Source organism: Lolium perenne, chromosome 6, assembly GCF_019359855.2.
Source record: "Lolium perenne isolate Kyuss_39 chromosome 6, Kyuss_2.0, whole genome shotgun sequence".
Taxonomy (NCBI): domain Eukaryota; kingdom Viridiplantae; phylum Streptophyta; class Magnoliopsida; order Poales; family Poaceae; genus Lolium; species Lolium perenne.
The window spans coordinates 267,790,900-267,815,453 of NC_067249.2; the positions used below are offsets into that span (position 1 = coordinate 267,790,900).

Here is a 24,554-nt window from a genome sequence, read left to right on the forward strand (position 1 = left end):
CTATGCCATTTGTGTCCACCATACCTACCTACTACATGGTATTTTCCACCATTCCAAAGTATATTGCTTGAGTGCTACCTTTAAAATTCCATCATTCACCTTTGCAATATATAGCTCATGGGACAAATAGCTTAAAAACTATTGTGGTATTGAATATGTAATTATGCACTTTATCTCTTATTAAGTTGCTTGTTGTGCGATAACCATGTTCACTGGGGACGCCATCAACTACTCTTTGTTGAATTTCATGTGAGTTTCTATGCATGTCCATCTTGTCTGAAGTAAGAGCGATCTACCACCTTATGGTTAAGCATGCATATTGTTAGAGAAGAACATTGGGCCGCTAACTAAAGCCATGATCCATGGTGGAAGTTTCAGTTTTGGACATATATCCTCAATCTCAAATGAGAAAATTATTAATTGTTGCTACATGCTTATGCATAAAAGAGGAGTCCATTATCTGTTGTCTATGTTGTCCCGGTATGGATGTCTAAGTTGAAGAATAATCAATAGCGAGAAATCCAATGCGAGCTTTCTCCTTAGACCTTTGTACAGGCGGCATAGAGGTACCCCTTTGTGACACTTGGTAAAAACATGTGCATTGTGATGATCCGGTAGTCCAAGCTAATTAGGACAAGGTGCGGGCACTATTAGTACACTATGCATGAGGCTTGCAACTTGTAAGATATAATTTACATGATACATATGCTTTATTACTACCGTCGACAAAATTGTTTCATGTTTTCAAAATCAAAGCTCTAGCACAAATATAGCAATCGATGCTTTTCCTCTATGGAGGACCATTCTTTTACTTTCAATGTTGAGTCAGTTCACCTATTTCTCTCCACCTCAAGAAGCAAACACTTGTGTGAACTGTGCATTGATTCCTACATATTTGCTTATTGTACTTATTATATTACTCTATGTTGACAATATCCATGAGATATACATGTTACAAGTTGAAAGCAACCGCTGAAACTTAATCTTCTTTTGTGTTGCTTCAATGCCTTTACTTTGAATTATTGCTTTATGAGTTAACTCTTATGCAAGACTTATTGATGCTTGTCTTGAAGTGCTATTCATGAAAAGTCTTTGCTTTATGATTCACTTGTTTACTCATGTCATATATATTGTTTTGATCGCTGCATTCACTACATATGCTTTACAAATAGTATGATCAAGATTATGATGGCATGTCACTCCAGAAATTATCTTTGTTATCGTTTTACCTGCTCGGGACGAGCAGAACTAAGCTTGGGGATGCTGATACGTCTCCAACGTATCGATAATTTCTTATGTTCCATGCCACATTATTGATGTTATCTACATGTTTTATGCACACTTTATGTCATATTCGTGCATTTTCGGGAACTAACCTATTAACAAGATGCCGAAGTGCCAGTTGCTGTTTTCTGCTGTTTTTGGTTTCAGAAATCCTAGTAAGGAAATATTCTCGGAATTGGACGAAATCAACGCCCCGGGGGCCTATTTTGCCACGAAGCTTCCAGAAGTCCGAAGACGAAACGAAGTGGGGCCACAGGGTGCCCAAACCCTAGGGCGGCGCGGCCCCCCGGCCGCGCCGGCCTATGGTGTGGGGCCCCGTGCCCCCTCCCCGACTTGCCCTTCCGCCTACTTAAAGCCTCCGTGACGAAACCCCCGGTGCGAGAGCCACGATACGAAAAACCTTCCGGAGACGCCGCCAACGCCGATCCCATCTCGGGGATCCAGAGATCGCCTCCGGCACCCTGCCGGAGAGGGGAATCATCTCCCGGAGGACTCTACGCCGCCATGGTCGCCTCCGGTGTGATGTGTGAGTAGTCTACCCCTGGACTATGGGTCCATAGCAGTAGCTAGATGGTTGTCTTCTCCCCATTGTGCTATCATTGTCGGATCTTGTGAGCTGCCTAACATGATCAAGATCATCTATCTGTAATTCTATATGTTGCGCTTGTTGGGATCCGATGAATAGAGAATACTTGTTATGTTGATTATCAAAGTTATATCTATGTGTTGTTTATGATCTTGCATGCTCTCCGTTACTAGTAGATGCTCTGGCCAAGTAGATGCTTGTAACTCCAAGAGGGAGTATTTATGCTCGATAGTGGGTTCATGCCCGCATTGACACCGGGACGATGTGACAGAAAGTTCTAAGGTTGTGTTGTGATGTTGCCACTAGGGATAAAACATTGATGCTATGTCTAAGGATGTAGTTGTTGATTACATTACGCACCATACTTAATGCAATTGTCTGTTGCTTTGCAACTTAATACTGGAGGGGGTTCGGATGATAACCTGAAGGTGGACTTTTTAGGCATAGATGCAGTTGGATGGCGGTCTATGTACTTTGTCGTAATGCCCAATTAAATCTCACTATACTCATCATGATATGTATGTGCATGGTCATGCCCTCTTTATTTGTCAATTGCCCAACTGTAATTTGTTCACCCAACATGCTGTTTGTCTTATGGGAGAGACACCTCTAGTGAACTGTGGACCCCGGTCCAATTCTCTTTACTGAAATACAATCTACTGCAATACTTGTTCTACTGTTTTTTGCAAACAATCATCTTCCACACAATACGGTTAATCCTTTGTTACAGCAAGCCGGTGAGATTGACAACCTCACTGTTTCGTTGGGGCAAAGTACTTTGGTTGTGTTGTGCAGGTTCCACGTTGGCGCCGGAATCCCTGGTGTTGCGCCGCACTACATCCCGCCGCCATCAACCTTCAACGTGCTTCTTGGCTCCTCCTGGTTCGATAAACCTTGGTTTCTTTCTGAGGGAAAACTTTCTGCTGTGCTCATCATACCTTCCTCTTGGGGTTCCCAACGAACGTGTGAGTTACACGCCATCAGTTCCCAGCGGACGTGTCAACCACACGCATCAATTCCTCCATTATCACAAAATTTTCTGAACTCCTCGGAATCAAAGTTGGAACCGTTGTCTGTGACGATGCTGTGGGGCATGCCGAATCGACAAGTTATTCCCTTGAAGAATTGAACCGATGTTTCATCTTTTTAGTTTCGCACTGGTACTGCCTCAATCCACTTAGTGAATTTGTCGACTGCAACCAATAAGTACGTGTGTCCTCCGGGTGACGATCTTGGTAGCGGTCCAACTTGATCGAGTCCCCATTGAGCGAACGGCCATGCCAAGGGTATTGTCATTAGGTCCGTTGCAGGAGCGTGTGGTTTCGATGAAAAACGTTGGCACGGATCACACTTCATGACTAGATCCCTAGCATCCGACGCTGCCGTTGGCCAATAAAATCCTGCCCTAAAGGCTTTCGCCACAAGGGCTCTGCTCCCTGCATGATGCCCACATGTTCCTTCATGTATCTCGCGCAACAGTGCTTTTCCATTGTCAATGGCGATGCACCTTTGGAAGATCCCTGAGATGCTACGCTTGTAAAGCTCACCATTTATCACGGCGAAGGCCTTTGAACGTCTGACGATTCGCCTAGCTTCCACAGAGTCCTCTGGCAGCTCTTGCTTCGTCAGATACGCTAGGAATGGTTTGGTCCATAGTGGTTCAAGAAGGAGGACTTGTTTGGCAGGAAGGGCTAGAGATTCTTCAGTCGAAGGATTTTGTCGTGAGCTTGCCTCCGATTCATCAGCCGATGATTTTGGAGATGCCGACGTCTTTTTCTTTTATTGATCGTTGAGAGATCACTTCGTAAAACACTCCGTCTGGGATGGGGGAGCATGTGGACCCGATGTTTGCCAAAGTGTCGGCTTCCTCATTACTGGCTCTGCCGATGTGCTTGAGCTCTCATCCTTCGAATTTAGCTTCCATATCCTGATACAGCTGTCGATAGGCAATCATGTTGTCGCTGACTGCATCGCACAGGTTCATCGACTGCTGGACCACCAAGTTTGAGTCTCCGTAGATTTCTAGGCGAGTAGCTCCACACGCCTTTGCCATTTTCATTCCGTGCAACAGTGCTTCGTATTCTGCTTCGTTGTTTGTCGGTAGGGAGAAATTCATGCGTAGTATGTACTTCATCTTATCTCCCTGCGGTGATATCAGCACCACTCCATCTCCTGCACCTGTAGTCCGTTTTGACCCATCAAAGTACATTATCCATGACCCCGACATGTTGGGTGTTGCTGGCGTCTGTGATTGGATCCAATCTGCCACAAAATCTGGGAGGATTTGGGATTTTACCGCCGTTCGGTTAACGTAAGTTATGTCGTGTGGCGCTAGCTCGATGGCCCATTGAGACACTCGACCTGTGGCTTCCGGATTGGTCATTATGCTCTTCAGGGGTGCTTTGCTTACAACTTTGATCGGGTGCTCCGTGAAGTAGTGCCGCAACTTGCGAGCCGACCTCCATACTGCATATGCCAACTTCTGGTGATGGGGATACCTCTGCCTTGCAGGAGTAAGCACTTCACTGAGGTAGTAAACGGGCCTCTCCACACCATGAACTCTCCCTGCTTCTTCTTGTTCGACGACCAAAACGCTGCTGAAGAATTGAGCTGTAGCGGCTATGTACATGAGCAATGTCTCCTTTTCGCGCGGAGTCACGAGCACCGGGGAGGTCGATAGGATTTTCTTCAAGTTGTCGAAGGAGTCTAGTGCCTCCTTTGTCCAATCGAACTTTTCCGACTTTTTCATTAAGTTGTAGAAGGGCAAAGCCTTCTCCCCTAGCTTTGCAATGAACCTGCTAAGCGCTGCTAGCCGGCCTGCCAACCGCTGCACTTGGTGCAGATTCTTTGGCGGCTCCATATCGAGAATAGCTTTGATCTTCAAGGGATTGGCCTCGATTCCTCTGGCTGATATGAAGTACCCAAGTACTTGTCCTCCTGGCACTCCGAAGAAGCATTTCTTGGGATTTAACTTGATTTTGTATCTGTCCATATTGTCGAAGGTTTCCCGCAAGTCATCAATGAGTGTGGCTGCGTGCTTCGTTTTCACCACGATGTCGTCGATGTAGACTTCAATGTTTCTTCCAAACTGCTCTGCGAGGCAGGCTTGCATGCAGCGTTGGTAGGTAGCTCCTGCATTTTTCAACCCGAAGGTCATGACGTTGTAACAGAAAACGCCCTGCGGAGTGATGAACGCGGTTAGCTCCTGGTCTTCCTTCTTCAGTTTGATCTGATTGTACCCGGAGTATGCATCGAGGAAAGAGAGACGGTCGCACCCGGCCGTGGAGTCAACTATTTGGTCTATTCGAGGTAGCGGGAAATGATCTTTCGGGCGGTGTTTGTTAAGGCTGGTGTAATCGATGCACATGCGGAGGGCGGTTGTGTCCTTCTTCGGCACCATGACTGGATTGGCCACCCACTCAGATTCCTTAAGCTCTCGAATAAATCCCGCCTTGCGGAGTCGATTAACTTCTTCGCCGATTGCTCTTCTTTTAGGTTCAGAAAATCGTCGCATCGACTGTTGTACTGGTTTGGCCGTCCGGTCAACATTTAGGGCGTGCTCAGCGAGTTCCCTGGGGATACCTGGCATGTCGGATGGTTCCCATGCAAATATCTCCCAGCGCTCACGGAGGAACTCGATGAGCACGCTTTCCTATGCGACAGTGAGGTCAGCCGAGGTGTTGATCGTCTTCTTTGGGTCAGTAGGGTGCACCTGCAGCTTCTTGGTTTCCTTTGCAGTATCAAACTCATCGGATCTTACGTTTCGATTGTCGGCTGGTCGTTGTGTGTGGTCTGTAACGGTATCGATCGCGTTGAGTTCTTCCTTGGCTCCAAACTTCGAGGCGATCTTCTGGAACTCCCTGTCGCAGTTATCAGACCGAGCGAAGCTGCCGTGAACGGTTATTGGGGTCCCGTTGTTGTCTGGCATCTTTATTTTCAGGTACGCATAATGAGGCACGGCCATGAATTTGGCAAACGCAGGCCTACCGAGGATGGCATGGTACTGAGATTCCCAGTCGACTACCTCGAACTCGACCTTTTCTTTCCTGAAATTACTAGGCGTGCCGAAGACTACATCTAATGATGTTTTCCCTAGCGAGTAAACGGGTCGAGTCGGTATAATGCCGTGGAACCCTGTGTTGGATTCTGTTAGCATGTCGACTGTTAAACCCATTGCTCTCATTGTGCTGGCGAATAACAGGTTCAAGCCACTTCCTCCGTCCATGAATACTTTGCCCATATTGTACCCTCCAATCTGCGCTTCAACGACAAGGGCCGCGTGACCGGGCCTTGGGACAGCTTTCGGGTGATCCGCCTGCTGAAGGTGATGCTTTGTTCTGACCAGTCGATGAAATCCGGCGTATCAACCATGGCAACTTCCGCATATTTTACTTCTCGGGAGAACTTCTTGATTTCTCTTTTTGAAAAGCTGGTTTCGTGGATCATGTTGATTTGTCCACGCAGCGCTGGGAATGCTTCGACTGGTACATACTCGTCTTTTTCCATTGGCTCGTATGGTTCTGGTACATATGGTTCTGGCTGATGGTCGTAGGACCTTGCCTTCTCCTCCATCATGCGAACTCTTGATGTAGCTTCAGCTCTAAGATCGTCGCAGAACTGTCGAATCTCCAGGAAGTGTCGGCAGTTCCCCAACAAATGACTGGACTTTTCCCGACCATCTTTTGGATCAAAGTAGGAGTGGAGGTAACATGGCGCCTCAAGTTGCTCTGTAGCCGAGAGGTGCGGAGAACGGGTGATACGTCTCCGACGTATAGATAATTTCTTATGTTCCATGCCACATTATTGATGATATCTACATGTTTTATGCATACTTTATGTCATATTTATGCATTTTCTGGAACTAACCTATTAACGAGATGCCGAAGAGCCAGTTGCTGTTTTCTGCTGTTTTTGGTTTCAGAAATCCTAGTAAGGAAATATTCTCGGAATTGGACGAAATCAACGCCCAGGGGCCTATTTTCACACGAAGCTTCCAGAAGACCGGAGAGGTAACGAAGTGGGGCCACGAGGCGGCCAGATGATAGGGCGGCGCGGCCCAAGCCCTGGCCGTGCCGACCTATCATGTGGGCCCCTCGTGTGGCCCCCTGACCTGCCCTTCCGCCTACAAATAGCCTTCGTCGCGAAACCCCCAGTACCGAGAGCCACGATACGGAAAACCTTCCAGAGACGCCGCCGCCGCCAATCCCATCTCGGGGGATTCAGGAGATCGCCTCCGGCACCCTGCGGGAGAGGGGATTCATCTCCCGGAGGACTCTACACCGCCATGGTCGCCTCCGGAGTGATGAGTGAGTAGTCTACCCCTGGACTATGGGTCCATAGCAGTACCTAGATGGTTGTCTTCTCCTCATTGTGCTTAATTGTCGGGTCTTGTGAGCTGCCGAGCATGATCAAGATCATCTATCTGTAATGCTATATGTTGTGTTTGTTGGGATCCGATGAATAGAGAATACTATGTTATGTTGATTATCAATTTATATCTATGTGTTGTTTATGATCTTGCATGCTCTCCGTTATTAGTAGAGGCTCTGGCCAAGTTTTTGCTAGTAACTCCAAGAGGGAGTATTTATGCTCGATAGTGGGTTCATGTCTCCGTGAATCTGGGGGAGTGACAGAAACCTCTAAGGTTATGGATGTGCTGTTGCCACTAGGGATAAAACATTGATGCTATGTCCGAGGATGTAGTTATTGATTACATTACGCGCAATACTTAATGCAATTGTCTGTTGTTAGCAACTTAATACTGGAAGGGGTTCGGATGATAACCTGAAGGTGGACTTTTTAGGCATAGATGCATGCTGGATAGCGGTCTATGTACTTTGTCGTAATGCCCAATCAAATCTCACAATACTCATCATATCATGTATGTGCATGGTCATGCCCTCTCTATTTGTCAATTGCCCAACTGTAATTTGTTCACCCAACATGCTATTTATCTTATGGGAGAGACACCTCTAGTGAACTGTGGACCCCGGTCCAATTCTTTACATCTGAAATACAATCTACTGCAATTGTTCTACTGTTCTCTGCAAACAATCATCATCCACACTATACATCTAATCCTTTGTTACAGCAAGCCGGTGAGATTGACAACCTCACTATTTCGTTGGGGCAAAGTACTTTGGTTGTGTTGTGCAGGTTCCACATTGGCGCCGGAATCCCTGGTGTTGCGCCGCACTACATCTCGCCGCCATCAACCTTCAACATGCTTCTTGGCTCCTACTGGTTCGATAAACCTTGGTTTCATACTGAGGGAAAACTTGCCACTGTACGCATCACACCTTCCTCTTGGGGTTCCCAACGGACGCGTGTTGTACGCGTATCAAGCTCTTTTTCTGGCGCCGTTGCCAGGGAGATCAAGACACGCTGCAAGGGGAGTCTCCACATCGCAATCTCTTTACTTTGTTTTTGTCTTGCTTTATTTTATTTACTACTTTGTTTGCTGCACTAAATCAAAATACAAAAAAAATAGTTGCTAGTTTTACTTTATTTACTGTCTTGCACTCTATATCAAAAACACAAAAAAATTAGTTACTTGCATTTACTTTATCTAGTTTATTTTATTTACTACTGCTAAAATGGGTACTCCTGAAAATACTAAGTTGTGTGACTTCACAACCACAAATAATAATGATTTCTTATGCACACCTATTGCTCCACCTGCTACTACAGCAGAATTCTTTGAAATTAAACCTACTTTACTAAATCTTGTTATGCGAGAGCAATTTTCTGGTGTTAGTTCTGATGATGCTGCTGCCCATCTCAATAATTTTGTTGAACTTTGTGAAATGCAAAAGTATAAAGATGTAGATGGTGACATTATAAAATTAAAATTGTTCCCTTTCTCATTAAGAGGAAGAGCTAAAGATTGGTTGCTATCTCTGCCTATGAATGGTATTGATTCATGGACTAAATGCAAGGATACTTTTATTGGTAGATATTATCCCCCTGCTAAAATTATATCTTTGAGGGGTAGCATAATGAATTTTAAACAATTGGATAATGAGCATGTTGCACAAGCATGGGAAAGAATGAAATCTTTGGTTAAAAATTGCCCAACCCATGGACTGACTACTTGGATGATCATCCAAACCTTTTATGCAGGACTGAATTTTTCTTCGCGGAACCTATTGGATTCTGCTGCTGGAGGTACCTTTATGTCCATCACTCTTGGCGAAGCAACAAAGCTTCTTGATAACATGATGATTAATTACTCTGAATGGCACACGGAAAGAGCTCCACAAGGTAAGAAGGTAAATTCTGTCGAAGAAACCTCTTCCTTGAGTGATAAGATTGATGCTATTATGTCTATGCTTGTGAATGGTAGGACTGATGTTGATCCTAATAAAGTTCCGTTAGCTTCATTGGTTGCTCAAGAAGAACATGTTGATGTAAACTTCATTAAAAATAATATTTTCAACAACAATGCTTACCGGAACAATTCTAGTAACAACTATAGGCCATATCCTTATAATAATGGCAACGGCTATGGTAATTCTTATGGGAATTCTTACAACAATAATAGGAATACACCCCCTGGACTTGAAGCCATGCTTAAAGAATTTATTAGTACACAAACTGCTTTTAACAAATCTGTTGAAGAAAAGCTTGGGAAAATTGATATACTTGCTTCTAAAGTCGATAGTCTTGCTGCTGATGTTGATCTTTTGAAATCGAAAGTTATGCCTCATGAAAATCATAATAATAAAATTGTTACTACAGCAAATGCCATCCAAGTTAGAATTAATGAGAATATAATATTGATGGCCGAATTGCGTGCTAGGTGGGAAAGAGAAGAAAATGAAAAAGAAGATAATATTGCTAAAGTTTGGACTATTACCACCACTAGTAATGCTAATGCTACACATGTTGCTGCACCTCCTACTAATAATGGTAAAATAATTGGTGTTAGCAATGTTTCCACTTCAAATGCAAAGCGCGAGAAACTGCCTGAAACTGCTAAAACTGCTGAAACTGCTTGTGATAAAACTGCTGAAATTTTTTCCAACATTGGGGATGATGATCCCATTGCTTTAGATTATAATGGTTTGAATTTTGATGATTTCCACATCTCTGAAGTTATAAAGTTCTTACAAAAACTTGCTAAGAGTCCTAATGCTAGTGCTATAAATTTGGCTTTCACGCAACATATTACAAATGCTCTCATAAAAGCTAGAGAAGAGAAACTAGAACGCGAAGCTTCTATTCCTAGGAAGCTAGAGGATGGTTGGGAGCCCATCATTAAGATGAAGGCCAATGACTTTGATTTTAATGCTTTATGTGATCTTGGTGCAAGTATTTCCGTTATGCCTAAGAAAATCTATAATATGCTTGACTTGCCACCATTGAAAAATTGTTATTTGGATGTTAATCTTGCTGATCATTCTACAAAGAAACCTTTGGGGAAAGTTGATAATGTTCGCATTACCGTTAACAATAATCTTGTCCCCATTGATTTTGTTGTCTTGGATATTGAATGCAATGCATCTTGTCCCATCATATTGGGAAGACCTTTTCTTCGAACTGTTGGTGCTATCATTGATATGAAGGAAGGTAATATTAAATATCAATTTCCTCTCAAGAAAGGTATGGAACACTTCCCTAGAAAGAGAATGAAGTTACCTTCTGATTCTATTATTAGAACAAATTATGATGTTGATACTTCGTCTCTTGATAACACTTGATATACACTTTCTGCGCCTAGCTGAAAGGCGTTAAAGAAAAGCGCTTATGGGAGACAACCCATGTTTTTACTACAGTACTTTTATTTTATATTTGAGTCTTTGAAGTTTTTTACTACTGTAGCAACCTCTCCTTATCTTAGTTTTGTGTTTTGTTGTGCCAAGTAAAGTCGTTGATAGTAAGGTTCATACTAGATTTGGATTACTGCGCAGAAACAGATTTCTTTGCTGTCACGAATCTTGGAAAAATTCTCTGTAGGTAACTCAGAAAATTATGCCAATTTACGTGAGTGATCCTCAGATATGTACGCAAATTTCATTCAATTTGAGCATTTTTATTTGAGCAAGTCTGGTGCCTCAATAAAATTCGTCTTTGTGAACTGTTCTGTTTTGACAGATTCTGCCTTTTATTTCACATTGCCTGTTTTGATATGCTTGATGGATTTTTCGATTCCATTGACTTTCAGTAGCTTTGTGCAATGTCCAGAAGTGTTAAGAATGATTATGTTACCTCTGAACATGTATATTTTGATTGTGCACTAACTCTCTAATGAGTTGTTTTGAGTTTGGTGTGGAGGAAGTTTTCAAGGATCAAGAGAGGGAGATGATACGACATGATCAAGGAGAGTGAAAGCTCTAAGCTTGGGGATGCCCCGGTGGTTCACCCCTGCATATATCAAGAAGACTCAAGCGTCTAAGCTTGGGGATGCCCAAGGCATCCCCTTCTTCATCGACAACATTATCAGGTTCCTCCCCTGAAACTACATTTTTATTCCGTCACATCTTATGTGCTTTGCTTGGAGCGTCGGTTTGTTTTTGTTTTTGTTTTGTTTGAATAAAATGGATCCTAGCATTCATTGTGTGGGAGAGAGACATGCTCCGCTGTTGCATATGGACAAATATGTCCTTAGGCTTTACTCATAATATTCATGGCGAAGTTTCTTCTTCGTTAAATTGTTATATGGTTGGAATTGGAAAATGATACATGTAGTAATTGCTATAATGTCTTGGATGATGTGATACTTGGCAATTGTTGTGCTCATGTTTAAGCTATTGCATCATATACTTTGCACCTATTAATTAAGAAATACATAGAGCATGCTAAAATTTGGTTTGCATATTTGGTCTCTCTAAAGTCTAGATAATTTCTAGTATTGAGTTTGAACAACAAAGAAGACGGTGTAGAGTCTTATAATGTTTTCAATATGTCTTTTATGTGAGTTTGTCTGCACCGCTTCATCCTTGTGTTTGTTTCAAATAGCCTTGCTAGCCTAAACCTTGTATCGAGAGGGAATACTTCTCATGCATCCAAAATACTTGAGCCAACCACTATGCCATTTGTGTCCACCATACCTACCTACTACATGGTATTTCTCCGCCATTCCAAAGTAAATTGCTTGAGTGCTACCTTTAAATTTCTGTCCTCTACCTTTGCAATATATAGCTCATGGGACAAATAGCCTAAAAACTATTGTGGTATTGAATATGTACTTATGCACTTTATCTCTTACTAAGTTGCTTGTTGTGCAATAACCATGTTCCTGGGGACGCCATCAACTACTCTTTGTTGAATATCATGTGAGATGCTATGCATTTCCGTCTTGTCTGAAGTAAGGGAGATTTACCACCTATTTAATGGTTAGAGCATGCATTTTGTTAGAGAAGAACATTGGGCCGCTAACTAAAGCCATGAATCATGGTGGAAGTTTCAGTTTTTGACATATATCTTCAATCTCATATGAGAAAATTAATTGTTGCTACATGCTTATGCATAAAAGAGGAGTCCATTATCTGTTGTCTATGTTGTCCCGGTATGGATGTCTAAGTTGAGAATAATCAATAGCGAGAAATCCAATGCGAGCTTTCTCCTTAGACCTTTGTACAGGCGGCATAGAGGTACCCCTTTGTGACACTTGGTTAAAACATGTGCATTGCGATAATCCCGGTAATCCAAGCTAATTAGGACAAGGTGCGGGCACTATTAGTATACTATGCATGAGGCTTGCAACTTGTAAGATATAATTTACATAACACATCTGCTTTATTAATACCGTTGACAAAATTGTTTCTTGTTTTCAAAACCAAAGCTCTAGCACAAATATAGCAATCAATGCTTCACTCTGCGAAGGGCCATTCTTTTACTTTTATGTTGAGTCAGTTCAGCTATCTCTCTCCACCTCAAGAAGAAAACACTTGTGTGAACTGTGCATTGATTCCTACATACTTGCATATTGCACTTGTTATATTACTTTACATTGACAATATCCATGAGATATACATGTTACAAGTTGAAAGCAACCGCTGAAACTTCATCTTCCTTTATGTTGCTTCAATACCTCTACTTTGAATTATTGCTTATGAGTTAACTCTTATGCAAGACTTATTGATGCTTGTCTTGAAGTACTATTCATGAAAAGTCGTCTTTGCTATATGATTCAGTTGTTTACTCATGTCATTTACATTGTTTTGATCACTGCATTCATTACATATGCTTACAATAGTATGATCAAGGTTATGATGGCATGTCACTCCAGAAATTATCTTTGTTATCGTTTACCTGCTCGGGACGAGCAGAAACTAAGCTTGGGGATGCTGATACGTCTCCGACGTATCGATAATTTATTATGTTCCGTGCCACATTATTGATGATATCTACATGTTTTATGCATACTTTATGTCATATTTATGCATTTTCTGGAACTAACCTATTAACGAGATGCCGAAGAGCCAGTTGCTGTTTTCTGCTGTTTTTGGTTTCAGAAATCCTAGTAAGGAAATATTCTCGGAATTGGACGAAATCAACGCCCAGGGGCCTATTTTCACACGAAGCTTCCATAAGACCGGAGAGCTAACGAAGTGGGGCCACGAGGCGGCCAGATGATAGGGCGGCGCGACCCATGCCCTGGCCGCGCCGACCTATCATGTGGGCCCCTCGTGTGGCCCCCTGACCTGCCCTTCCGCTTACAAATAGCCTTCGTCGCGAAACCCCCAGTACCGAGAGCCACGATACGGAAAACCTTCCAGAGACGCCGCCGCCGCCAATCCCATCTCGGGGGATTCAGGAGATCGCCTCCGGCACCCTGCCGGAGAGGGGATTCATCTCCCGGAGGACTCTACACCGCCATGGTCGCCTCCGGAGTGATGAGTGAGTAGTCTACCCCTGGACTATGGGTCCATAGCAGTACCTAGATGGTTGTCTTCTCCTCATTGTGCTTAATTGTCGGGTCTTGTGAGCTGCCGAACATGATCAAGATCATCTATCTGTAATGCTATATGTTGTGTTTGTTGGGATCCGATGAATAGAGAATACTATGTTATGTTGATTATCAATTTATCTATGTGTTGTTTATGATCTTGCATGCTCTCCGTTATTAGTAGAGGCTCTGGCCAAGTTTTTGCTAGTAACTCCAAGAGGGAGTATTTATGCTCGATATAGAAAAGGTCTACCAAAAATAATAGGACAATAATCACTAGCAGCAGAACCAAGTACCAAAAAGTCAGCAGGATATTTAATCTTACCACATAGAACTTCTACATCTCGAACAATACCAATTGGAGAAATAGTTTCTCTATTAGCCAGCTGAATAACCACATCAATATCTTCAAGTTCACAAGAATCAATTTTGTGCATAATCTCCGTGTAAAGCTCATAAGGAATAGCACTAACACTTGCACCAATATCACATAAACCATAATAGCAATGATCACCAATTCTAACAGATAGCATAGGAACACTAACTTGTTTGGGTTTATTAGGATGTGAAACAATATTAGAAGCATCTTCACAGAAAATAATATGACCATCCTCCACATTTTCAGTCACAAGATCTTTAACTATTGCAACAGCAGGTTCAACTTTTATTTGTTCTTCAGGTTCTACAGTTTTCTTTTCACTTTTATGAACCGCACTATTTATAACAGAGTACTCCTTCATTTTAGCAGGGAAAGGAGTTTTTTCAATATAAGCTTCAGGAATAACATGATCAGCAGTTTCAACTACAACGCATTTATTAATAGATGAATCAATTTTATCTTTATACGGTTCATGATACTTATCAAAATTCTTCTTAGGCAATTCATAATGAGAGGCAAAAGATTTGCAGCAACTTGAGAATCAAGACCATGTGTAGCACTCATATTACGAAATTTATCAGTATCCATAAAAGCTTCAATGCATTTATAATCATAAATTATACCTGATTCTCTATCCTTGTCGTTCTCCCAACCTTCAATATTTTCTTGGATCCGATCAAGAAGGTCCCTTTTAAACTCTTCTTTGTTGCGTGTAAATGATCCAGAACAAGAAGTATCCAGCAAGGTCTTGTCTTGAAAAGAAAGTCTTGCATAGAAATCTATTATATATTAAAAGTATATTACGGGTTAACCAGAAAAAAGAATAATTACTAGAAATTACCACAAAAATTAGAAACATCTGGCCATCGATTTACTACCTCAGCAAACCACAACCAACGGATTATAGAAAAAAAATGGATAATAGAGATAAAAGAATTACCCACCAATGCCATCACTTAAATTTCCACGTACCTTTTGCATCTTATATTAGAACACTTTTTGCCTTTTCTTCACCACATGGCCGGTCCTAGCCCCAAGAAGTAGCACAAGCACCTAGCCTAGGTCTTGCCGATCGCGTTTCTATTTTGCAGATCACGCTAACTTTTCTACAGATGCAAAGAACATCCGGCAAGAAAGAATAGATGTAGCAGAAAGCCATCACATACAGCTCACGGCCGGGAACAGGGACAAAACCGATCTTGGTAGAAGAATCTGCCGCCGCCGCCATATTCCAATCTCAGAGTAAGTTCTCACGTAATCCTCCATCGTATTTGCATGCATGCGTACATGCACAACAGCGTTGCAGCTTTCTTACCTCACACATGAGTTATGTTGCCATTGCAAAAGATGGATGCATCGATCGTGGGCTGGCTTGCCTCATACGTGCGCCTTGTATATATTGGTGCAAAAGAGGGTAGTCACGTATGGCATCAGGCCGGCTAACGTTAGCGCTACCGCCGATGTATTCCGATCTGCAGGCATGCTCTCACGTATACGTATGGTGCCGTTGCCGCTGTATTCCGACCTCCCGATCTGTAGGCATGCTCTCATGTAAACGTACAGTGCCATCGCCGCTGTATTCCGATCTCCAAACATCTCGCGTATGCTGTTGTTGTCGCTGTATTCCGATCTCCGATCATGTTATCCATATCCCGATCTCTCAGCATGCTCTCACCTGGGCTACGGCCGCCGCCATATTTGCTTCTGAATGCCCTCCTCCGTTCAGTATACGTACGGTGCTGTCGCCGCTGTATTCCGGCCTCCAAACATCTCACGTACACTGTCGTTGCCGCTGTATTCCGATCTCTGATCATGTTCTCATGTATGCTGCCACAATATCCATATTCCGATCTCTCACCATGTTCTCGCCTGGGCTACCGCTGCCGCCGTATTTGCTTCTAGATGCCCTCCTCCGTTCATATCAGTGCAGGTCAATATGGCTCCAGCCCAACGTCCCAACACTAAGCGATGGTGTAGCCTTTGTTCGAGCATACCTGCCAGGAGACCTCTCTGGTCGGCCGCCGGTCTGTCCATGGCGACAAACAGCCGTCACTGTCCGCTACATCCAGCGCATGTGCCCATAGTCAGAGATCTCAACATGGAACATGTACTCAGGTTGATCTTTTTGTGAAAATTCATCTACCCTAAAATCAATTTGTTTAGTTGGTAACAAAATCTTAGTTTCTTTTTGAAGGTTCTAAAATATTTCTTCTGATCTTTTCCTTCGTACAAGAACTTCAATCCAAAAAAATTACTCCCTGTAATGTATATACCATTGCATCCAATTAGAAGTTGACATATTTGCAACTGGTGGCGTGACAATTCACTAGGCAATTGTCATCGGCATATGTTAAAAAGTGGCAGAGATTGTTTCAGTAACTATGTGATTGCTTGAGTCGCTTTGATGCGAAACTGATGAGTTGGATAAAAGCACTATTTTCCGTTGATAAAAGAGAGTGCAATTGCATGTTCGAGTCATTGCATGACTTCTTTTCTGGACAGCCTGCTAAAAGACACCCCTATTGAACATGAATATTATGCTTTTGCTAAGAAATCACGTAATTTAGTGAGTCTTTTTATCATCTTGAAGCTAAAATATTTTTCCTCTTACTTATTTGAAGATCGTTTGGAGGTTTAGCTATGATTTTTTGTTTTCATGATCCACTGAAGCCAACTATTCTTTGGAAGATACTCCAACACCGCCTATAGATAGTACAGTATGTCATGGTTCTCTTTCTATCAACTGATACATGATATTTGTTTCTCTAGCACCACACATCTTTTTGTTGTGGTATATCCTCATTTAGATAAGAAACCTTATGTATGTGAAGCTTCCACATGATTCAATATTTGTGGATTATTCATCGATAATTTAATGGTGCTTGAGAAACAGGTGTAGAGAATGCCTTGTAGCTAATCAGATTTTGGTAGGTTAAAGGAACTGTATAGTTACGTTCCTTACAGTACGCGGTAATCCATGGTTGTATGCTGATTTTAGGTTCACCCATTTACGGTGTAGGAATTTAAGAGAGTGATATCAGCTTAGTCAATTGGAAGGAAGTATATATGCTTTAGCAATCTTAATCTAACCTGAAACATTCTGTATTATGTCAGATATCCATGTTTTGTCGATTTTATACGCTGATGACACACGTACATGTGTTTCAATATTGCGCGAATTTTTTTTAAATAATACACTTTTTAATATTAATTCCAGAAATAATATTCGTTTTTGGCTTATTACAGAAATAATACACCGTCGGGGTCCGCTAACCCGAATTTACAAAATCGGGGTCGGCTAGACCGAGACGAGGCGAATCTGCCGTGTCAGGCCAAATTCGGGTTGCTCGTCCCCGAAGCGTGGCTGTCGGCCACCGAAGGCCCGTGTCGGCCTGTCCCCTGGCCAGGGGCAGACTGTGTCGGGGAGAGGAATCCCGATGCGGCAAATTCGGGTGGGGCGACCCCGAGTCGCGCGGTTCGGGCGCACTGACCCCGAAGCGCGGCAGATAAAATTCACACACAGCGCTGCTCGACCATCTTCTTCCTCCTCCAGCTTGCTGCTCTCTGTCTCTCTCTCTCTCTCTCTCGTTAGCTCTCAGTCCAGCACCATTTTTCCTCGTTTGTGAGCGATTTATCCAGCCATTCGTTGTAGTTTCACCACCAAATGCTGTAGAATTAGCTGATCTATAGATGGGTTAGTTTTTGAGGCGTTTTGGTGGAGGTGTTGTTGGTGTTGGTGGAGCTGTTGGTGGTGGTGGAGCTGGTGGAGGTGGTGCTGCTATTGCTGCGTGGTGGTGCAGCTGTTGCGGGGTGGAGGAGCTGAGCTGCTGACGGAGGTGTTTGGCACGCTTCAAGGGTAAACCCTAATCCCTGATATTAGATGGTGTAATCATAATGCATGTTACGTTCGTTAGCTTCAGGTAGAAAGTATTTATTTAGGAGTGCAGGTGCTAGATTTTTATTTATTTTAGAGTGTAGGTGCTAGATTTTTTTGACGAGTATGTAATTTTTATAGGTGAGCAGATATGTCAGATAGATTAAAATTCGTTGTTTACTTCGGTCATGGCACGGTCCGAACAACTCCGATGGGAGCTGATCTGAGCGAGTTTCAGTACGAGGAGTTGCATCTGACAAACCCAAAAACATGGCGAGTTAGTCAGTTGAAGGAGTGGTTGACCGTGAATTTCGGGCTTAATCCCGAAGCATACACTGTTGGTGTGCATGCTTTGTGGAGCAGCTCCAGCATCTCAGATTTTCTGGCGGTTGAAGCCGATTGAGCGGACCTCTCAGTGGGTGCACTGGTTGGAAGCGTGCGAGCGCAGGGGAACTCACCCCATCGCCTTAATGCTTCCCGAGGCGAAGGTGGTGAATTTCCAAGAAGGCGAGGGTGCGTTCCATCCAGGCCAGAGCAGTCAAAGTTCTGATGCTGGCGGCAGCAGTTTCCAATCCGGGCAGAGTAGCCATGCAGCAGGTGGTCATGACGATACTGTTGAGCTTGAAAGCGTGGACGAAGAAGAAGAAGAGATGCAGAACATGATGGACGAGGAAGACGAGGATGGAGTGGACAATGAGGTTGACTCAGATGAATCCGGTGGATCCGATACTTCAGATGATAACGAAGAGGCGGATCCGATCCCCTCTTCTTGGAACCATGATTTGTCGGAGGCAATGATAGTCGATGATCGGCACGATTCTGCCTGGGAGTACAGCATGAACACCATCTCAGTTGGTGCTAGATATGCTGACAAGAGACATCTGCAGGAAGCAATCACTCGATGGGCAATGAACACGCAAAGGGTATTCAGAACCACCGTTTCAAGTCGAAATTCTTGATGCTGGTCTGCAGCGATGCTAGATGTCCATCAAGGGTGCATGGGTACTGTCCGAAGTATGACACAACATGGGTGGTGAGCGATTTCGTGCCGCACACATGTGTCCTTAAGAGTATGTTGAAGGATCACCGAAACCTTACATCCACTCTTATTGCTCGCCTGTTCTACAAGGAGATTGTAGAGAATACAGCAATGGGGGTTAAAGCCATCCAGAGAAGAGTTCACCTTCAATATAAGTATGTAATTGAATATGGCAAGGCATGGAGGGCTAAACAGACGGCACTGGAGAACAGATTCGGGACCTTCTATGATGCTTATGACGGTGTCGTCCGTCTCCTGCAGACATTGAAGGACCGGAATCCGGGCACCCATGTGGACATACAAGACTTTGTGATACCTGAGTTCCCTAATGTCAGGGTTCTGCACAGGGTGTTTTTCGCATTCAGCATATGCATCGAGGCTTTCATGCACTGTCGTCCGGTGATGTGTGTAGATGGAACTTTTCTAACTGGGAGGTACAAGGGACAGATTCTGACAGCAATTGGAGTGGATGGCAACAATCGATGTGTGCCTCTCGCATTTGCATTTGTTGAGAGCGAGAACACTGCTAGCTGGTTATGGTTCTTCAGGCAGTTAAAAAAATCGATAGTGAAAGATCGCGAAAATGTGTGCGTGCTACATGACAGGCATGCAGGTATACTTGCGGCTATCAAGACTCTGGTAGAAGCCGGACCTGATGAAGAGACGCCATGGCAGGATATGCAGAGTAGGTGGTGCATGCGCCACCTGGGGGCCAATTTCTTCTCGCAGTTTAGGAGCAAGGGTCTTATGAATCTGTTCAAGAAGTTGTGCAAGCAGAATCAAGAATGCAAGTACACTTTTCTCCGCGGCAAGCTGGATGAGTTCACTAAGGACCATGTGCGGGACAGGTTAGCCGCCCGAGCTGCATTAGTAGCAGCTCATGCAGCAGCTGTGGCACAGGGTACACAGGTTCCAGTAGGCCCCGAGCCAGATCCTATTGGGCTATGTGACCTGCCTGGATTTGACCCACCCAATACTAGAAGGAGGCCTGGACGACGGATTAAAAATTTTGCAGAGTGGATAGAGCACGAGCCATTAGAAAGGTGGTCTTTGCTGCATGACACACATGGAGCTAGGTATGGTGTGATGACTACCAACCTAGCTGAGTCATACAACTTCGTGCTTAGGGGAAATAGGGCATTGCCGCTGACAGCCCTTGTGGAGGGTATTTTATATGGCACTATGAATTATTTCAAAGAGAGACGGGAGTTGGCTTTGAAGCATATGCTTGAGAATCCAAACACTCCTTACTGTAAGGCCATTATGGAATATATGGATGTCAAGATGGAGAAGGGTATGTCACACACTGTTCTGGCCATCGGTAATCAGGAAAGGAGGTTTGAGGTGCGCTTACGTTATGTTATGCAGAGACATTTTGGGCATAATCAGCTGCGGAATTGCTACCCAGCATTCACAGAGCAGTTTGACCTACTACTGGAGAGCGATGTTAGTTGGGAGCCATACAGTGAGGACCACCGCGACGAGACATACCCAGGCGGTATATCGTTGATGTGTACCAGAGATTGGGCCTACTGGATGACGAAGGCGAAGATCATCTTCGATATCTTCGTGGAGGAGATGTCGCAGCAGAGGGTCATGAGACAGTTTGGAATGCGTCAGTTGATCGAGCCACCACCTCCCACAGTTCCACTACCACCACGCGTCCACGCGTGAGTACAATTTAATTTTACCATCAGTTATTACATCAATTGGACATTCATTGACGGATGGGTACAATTTAATTTTCAGGTACAACAGAAAAGGAGCGAACAAGACTGCTGTCGGATGGGTACAGCTCCTGGGTCCATACATCGCTGGTTGGGCCAATGCGCCGGCCGTGTCATGGGCCACTAGGGAGCCGTTTGATCTTCAGGAATTTCAGCAGTACTTGCGAGCGTACATGCCTAGGACACGACTTCGTCTGAGCCAGGCGTGTGACCCAGTTGAGATGGCTCCCTCGACACAGTGGGACACCTACCCTCGCCACTCCACTTCAGGCACTCGGCATCACGCAGTAAGTCAACTATATTTTTTCTACATTTTGCCAACACTTTACTAATTTGAGCTCACAATTGTAGGCCGTGTTGACGGCGGAGCTGCAAGATGACGCCGCCCAGTATGAACGGTCGCTCTCCGCCGGCCCACTTCTTGGACGGTATGAGCACCACGCCTCCTTTGCACAGCGTCTTCAGGAGAAACTACGTCGTATCTACGCGACTATCACATGCACCCGATCTTCGGATGTTGTCGAGTACCGAGCAGCACAGCGGCCACCTCGCCCCTCTTTGCAGGTGCATCAGCCGCGGCACGCCCCGCGCCCACGTATGGAGGTACCGCCGAGCCCGAGGCCACCATCTCCTAACCAGGCAGGAGGTTCTGGGTGGCAAAACCAGCAGCAGCAGGAGCCTACTTACGAGTATTGGCAGCATGCCGGTTTCGGCATGGAGCAGCAATTTCCCATGCCTAACTTCGGGTGGCGTCCCCGTATGGATGAGCCAGAGGGTACGCAATTCATCACTATCCATATTAATTGTGCACCATGTGTGAATTTCCTCATGATCGACTAACGGTTTTTTTATCTAATCAAAGGTGAGGGACATATGTCGACGGGGTCCGGATCACGATCCTTCTGGTCCAGTGCTCACGATCAGGACGAAACACAGCAGAGCTATCAAGACTGGATTTCAAGTCAACAGCAAACTCCACCTCCAGATCCCACGCAAAGACAGCCAGCACGAGCAGGGTACATGCTTCCTCCCCGACATCGCCAGCCACCTGTTCGTATGTACTCGCCGTCACCTTTTCAGGCTCGACCGCCACCGAGGCGAGGTGGAGGGAGGGGCCGTGGTCAGTGAGATGAGTACTATTTGTATGCACCATGTATGAGTACTATTTGTATGCACCATGTATGACTACTATTTGTATGCGCCATGTATGACTACTATTTCTATTTAACAAACATTTCATATTGAACTTCAAGCGATAATTAAGATACAACTTACTACTACAACATAACTCTCTGCTAACATATTAAATGGTACACCATCGCTACAACATACTACAAGATCCATGATTACTGATAACTAAAACACTAAGAACGCAGCACACCCTTTCCCTTGCCCTTCGACGATGCAGCTTTCATGGCCTTGGTGGTAGGCTCGAAGTCGTCGTCTGAATCGACGACTGGCGGTGCAGCACTCTTGCCCTTTGAGGACTTGCCACTCTTGCCCTTCGACGATGCAGCTTTCTTTCCCTTGGTGCTAGGCTCGAAGATATCATCGTCGGCTTCACTCTCAGCCGCCCATCGTTCGGGATATTTTAAATCCCTTTCCCTATCTTCTTCATTCTTCCATGTTAGTGACTTCCACTTCTCATTCAACCTGATAAGCTCACACCTTATTTCCCGTGGGCTACGAGCAGGCATCTTCTTCACTGGATATCCATAAGACCAAGTCTCAAATTTCCTACCGACCTTACGGAGCAAGGCGTCGCTACTGATGAACTCCTCGAATGTCTCTATCTTACTCTCCCTCATCACATAGCGAGCACTATCTAGAAGATATTCGGCCATGAATTCATTGAAAAGATGGGGGGGATTCTTATAAGGGGGATCCATCTTGTTGAGAGGCTACACTGAAAGACAAGAAAACGGTGGGGGTATTTATAGGCTACAAGGGATGACTTTCGGCGGGAAGATGTGAGCGGGAAAAAATGGGCGCGAAAGATTGGCAGCAGATTTGGGCGGGAATAAATGGCGGGAACATTGAGCGGGACAATTTGGGCGGGAAAAAGTGGCGGCAAACAATTGAGCCCAAATTTCTGACACAACATTTTCGGGGCAAATTCATTTCACATTAATACTACAACTGAAATTAAGATACATTGCAGCTGAAATTAAAATACGGCTTAGCACTACAACGGAATTTAAGATACAACGACAAACTAAAACTGAATTTAAGATACATTGCCAGTACGACACATAACTCTACTTTCCCTGCGTCCACCGTGGCCATTTTCCAGACTTGTCGCCGCGTTCTTCTGCCGCTTGCGCCTCAGCAGCTCTTTCCCTTAGTCTCTTTCTCTCCGCTTCACGAGCCTCCCTGCGCACCTCTTCCTCTGCAAACCTACGTGCAGCCTCATCATCCATCCTCTTCTGATTCACCTCGCGATTACGAGCTTGTTCCGCCCTAAGTTTCTGTATCTGTCTCTCTCGCTCTGCTTTTTTATTAGCACGAACCTTTTCCCAACGCTCCTCCTCAAAGAACGTTGCCCACGCACGCCGGTGTTTCTCCTCAACCTCCTGACGCGCCCAATCCGGCTGCTCCGTGTCTATCCAGTGAAACCATTTGCATAGGGGCGGGGGAGACTGCAACACAAATAATAACATTAAATCACATTCATAAATAAATTAATGTCAACATAAAATTATGTCCAAACATACCGGCGGCCTGGTGGAGGACGAAGCTGAACTACGGGGTGGATCATGCTCATAGCTCGCACACATGAAAAATTTCATCCCGAACCAGTCGGAGAAATCCTCCACCTGCTTAACCTTAGCAAGACGGCCGCACCAACACCGCTCCGCAGTCACACCCGGGGGCAAACTTGCAGCCTTCGCCTTCACCGGCCTAAACTCCGGGTCAGAGCACGGCACACTCATGATGGCTAACAGTGAGCAAATAGCACAAAGATAGAGATACAAGAACTTGTGCAATCCAGAGTAGCGCTGCCTGCTTTTATAGGCTAAATTTCGACACCAGCGCGGGAGATGGTGGCGGGAAAAACTGGCGGGAGATGGTGGCGGCAACGATTGGCGGGAAGGGTGCCGGGAAGGAGTGGCGGCAAGGGCGGGCGGGAAACTGTGTGAACGCAAAAAGGCGGGAAAAATTGGTGCTCGGGTTGAACAATCCCGATTTATTGCAATCGGGTTCACCTGGCCCGATTAGCTAAAATCGGGTTTACCTACCCCGATTAATTGAAATCGGTTCCACTACCCCGATTTATATTTTATTGTCACGCCGCAGCAGAGCTGTTCTAGAAATCGGGTTCCACTGCCCCGACTCTGCTAATTCGGGTTCGCCGACCCCGATTTTGTAAACTCGGGTTAGCGGACCCCGACGGTGTATTATTTCTGAAATAAGCCAAAAACGAATATTATTTCTGGAATTAATATTAAAAAGTGTATTATTTAAAAAAAATTCGCCAATATTGCTGCAACGACTTCTTTCACAGTTAGCGAACTGAGCTACCACATGGTTCGACTTGCAGACTAACACTTCACCACGATATGATATGGGATTAGTTTAACCGCTTTAGAAATTTTACCATGCTTCTAAAGCTGTTCATGCCATAGTTCCAGATTTGCAGGCTGCTAAACTTTGGACTATTACAAGATACGAGAGAGAAGAAAATTAATTTTATATAAATTAAGGCAGGGACAGTTTTTGTGGATGCTAGCTCTTAATGAGCTTTCACAAAAACTGTTCCTTCCACAATTAA

At 44.4% G+C, this 24,554-nt stretch overlaps 1 pseudogene; it reads left to right on the forward strand.

Annotated features, from left to right (window-relative positions):
* Positions 1–18,363: 18,363 nt before the first annotated feature.
* Positions 18,364–21,910, forward strand: LOC139832004 (uncharacterized; annotated as a pseudogene).
* The last annotated feature ends 2,644 nt before the right edge of the window (positions 21,911–24,554 follow it).